Raw genomic sequence first — 3,985 nt, 5'->3', positions numbered from 1 at the left:
CATACAGCTCAGCTACATGCACATTACACATATACAGCTCTACTGTGTACACATACAGCTCAGCTACATGTACATTACACATATACAGCTCTACTGTGTACACATACAGCTCAGCTACATGTACATTACACATACAGCTCTACTGTGTACACATACAGCTCAGCTACATGCACAATACACATATACAGCTCTACTGTGTACACATACAGCTCAGCTACATGTACATTACACATATACAGCTCTACTGTGTACATATACAGCTCAGCTACATGTACATTACACATATACAACTCTACTGTGTACACATACAGCTCAGCTACATGCACATTACACATATACAGCTCTACTGTGTACACATACAGCTCAGCTACATGTACATTACACATATACAGCACTACTGTGTACACATACAGCTCAGCTACATGTACATTACACATATACAGCTCTACTGTGTACACATACAGCTCAGCTACATGCACATTACACATATACAGCTCTACTGTGTACATATACAGCTCAGCTACATGTACATTACACATATACAACTCTACTGTGTACACATACAGCTCAGCTACATGCACATTACACATATACAGCTCTACTGTGTACACATACAGCTCAGCTACATGTACATTACACATATACAGCTCTACTGTGTACACATACAGCTCAGCTACATGTACATTACACATACAGCTCTACTGTGTACACATACAGCTCAGCTACATGCACAATACACATATACAGCTCTACTGTGTACACATACAGCTCAGCTACATGTACATTACACATATACAGCTCTACTGTGTACATATACAGCTCAGCTACATGTACATTACACATATACAACTCTACTGTGTACACATACAGCTCAGCTACATGCACATTACACATATACAGCTCTACTGTGTACACATACAGCTCAGCTACATGTACATTACACATATACAGCACTACTGTGTACACATACAGCTCAGCTACATGTACATTACACATATACAGCTCTACTGTGTACACATACAGCTCAGCTACATGCACATTACACATATACAGCTCTACTGTGTACATATACAGCTCAGCTACATGTACATTACACATATACAACTCTACTGTGTACACATACAGCTCAGCTACATGCACATTACACATATACAGCTCTACTGTGTACACATACAGCTCAGCTACATGTACATTACACATATACAGCTCTACTGTGTACACATACAGCTCAGCTACATGTACATTACACATACAGCTCTACTGTGTACACATACAGCTCAGCTACATGCACAATACACATATACAGCTCTACTGTGTACACATACAGCTCAGCTACATGTACATTACACATATACAGCTCTACTGTGTACACATACAGCTCAGCTACATGTACATTACACACATACAGCTCTACTGTGTACACATACGGCTCAGCTACATGCACATTACACATATACAGCTCTACTGTGTACACATACAGCTCAGCTACATATACAGTACACATATACAGCTCTACTGTGTACACATACAGCTCAGCTACATGCACATTACACATATACAGCTCTACTGTGTACACATACAGCTCAGCTACATGTACATTACACATATACAGCTTCACTGTGTACACATACAGCTCAGCTACATGTACATTACACATATACAGCTCTACTGTGTACACATACAGCTCAGCTACATGCACATTACACATATACAGCTCTACTGTGTACACATACAGCTCAGCTACATGCACATTACACATATACAGCTCTACTGTGTACACATACAGCTCAGCTACATGTACATTACACATATACAGCTCTACTGTGTACACATACAGCTCAGCTACATGTACATTACACATATACAGCACTACTGTGTACACATACAGCTCAGCTACATGTACATTACACATATACAGCTCTACTGTGTACACATACAGCTCAGCTACATGCACATTACACATATACAGCACTACTGTGTACACACACAGCTCAGCTACATGCACATTACACATATACAGCTCTACTGTGTACACATACAGCTCAGCTACATGTACATTACACACATACAGCTCTACTGTGTACACATACAGCTCAGCTACATGTACATTACACATATACAGCACTACTGTGTACACATACAGCTCAGCTACATGTACATTACACATATACAGCTCTACTGTGTACACATACAGCTCAGCTACATGTACATTACACATATACAGCTCTACTGTGTACACATACAGCTCAGCTACATGTACATTACACATATACAGCTCTACTGTGTACACATACAGCTCAGCTACATGCACATTACACATACAGCTCTACTGTGTACACATACAGCTCAGCTACATGCACATTACACATATACAGCTCTACTGTGTACACATACAGCTCAGCTACATATACAGTACACATATTCAGCTCTACTGTGTACACATACAGCTCAGCTACATGCACATTACACATATACAGCTCTACTGTGTACACATACAGCTCAGCTACATGTACATTACACATATACAGCTCTACTGTGTACACATACAGCTCAGCTACATGCACATTACACATATACAGCTTCACTGTGTACACATACAGCTCAGCTACATGTACATTACACATATACAGCTCTACTGTGTACACATACAGCTCAGCTACATGCACATTACACATATACAGCTCTACTGTGTACACATACAGCTCAGCTACGTGTACATTACATATACAGCACTGCTGTGTACACATACAGCTCAGCTACATATATATTACACATATACAGCTCTACTGTGTACACATACAGCTCAGCTACATGCACATTACACATATACACCTCTACTGTGTACACATACAGCTCAGCTACATGCACATTACACATATACACCTCTACTGTGTACACATACAGCTCAGCTACATGTACATTACACATATACAGCACTACTGTGTACACATACAGCTCAGCTACATGCACATTACACACAGCTCTGCTGCAGACATATATAACATACACAGCTCTGCACCACGCACATCACACACACACAGCTCTGCTGCATACACATAACTTCAGCTCATCCAGCAGCGATCACAACCAGCACAGCAGAGTCCTGCATTCACTGAGCAGATGAGCCTAGAGCAGCAGCCCCTGATCATGTGACTCCTCCTCCTCTCTCTCCATGTGACTGATCACATGACTCTGACATCATCGCAGGTCCTGTAACAACGAGGAAACCACAGGCTGTTGTACGGCTCTGCAGGGTGAGGTATGTGTATATAGATATATATCTTTGTATCTTGTTCTGAGACCTTTCTATGAGGGATATATATATGTGTCTTTGTATCGGTTTTGGTTCAGGGTGATTACTTTTTAGAGAACTTGTCATTAATTATCTTATGTGATCAGTTTTTTTTTAATATATAATACATATTGGGATGACTGACTACAATGCTCAGCACTAGGTAACTAGTAACATTGGGGGAGATTTATCAAAACCTGTCCAGAGGAAAAGTTGCTGAGTTGCCCATAGCAACCAATCAGATCGCTTCTTTCATTTTGTAGAATGAAAGAAGCGATCTGATTGGCTGCTATGGGCAACTCAGCAAATTTTCCTCTGGACAGGTTTTGATAAATCTCCCCCAATGTTTGTAAGGTTGAAAAAAAGACCAAGGTCCATTGAGTTCATCCTAAACCCTACTGTGTTGATCCAGAGGAAGGCAAAAAAGCAAACAAAAAAAAAAAAACATGAGGCTGATGCCAATTGCCCCGTGACAGAGGAAATATTCCTTCCCGACCCCAATATGGCATCAGAATAAATCCCTGGATCAACATTCTTTCCCCATAAATCTATTATCCATAACCTGTAATATTATATTTTTCTAGAAAAACATCCAGACCCCTTGAACTTATTTATTGAGTCAGACATCACAACATCATGGGGAGAGAGTCCCATAGTCTCACTGCTCTTACAGTAAAGAATCTCTACCTGTGA

General features: G+C 40.4%; 1 protein-coding gene across 1 annotated transcript in view; it reads left to right on the top strand.

Annotated features, from left to right (window-relative positions):
- Positions 1-3,208: 3,208 nt before the first annotated feature.
- The window catches only part of LOC130296616 (zinc finger protein 436-like), a 91,160-nt gene continuing 90,383 nt past the window's right edge, over positions 3,209-3,985 (top strand). The window contains exon 1 of the mRNA XM_056548373.1: positions 3,209-3,259. The gene's annotated coding sequence lies outside the window, so the exon portion shown is untranslated. The remainder of the gene's footprint in view (positions 3,260-3,985) is intronic.

Source organism: Hyla sarda, chromosome 1, assembly GCF_029499605.1.
Source record: "Hyla sarda isolate aHylSar1 chromosome 1, aHylSar1.hap1, whole genome shotgun sequence".
NCBI lineage: Eukaryota > Metazoa > Chordata > Amphibia > Anura > Hylidae > Hyla > Hyla sarda.
The sequence above is the reverse complement of the archived record's forward strand: the minus strand, read 5'-3'. Positions and strand labels throughout refer to the sequence as shown.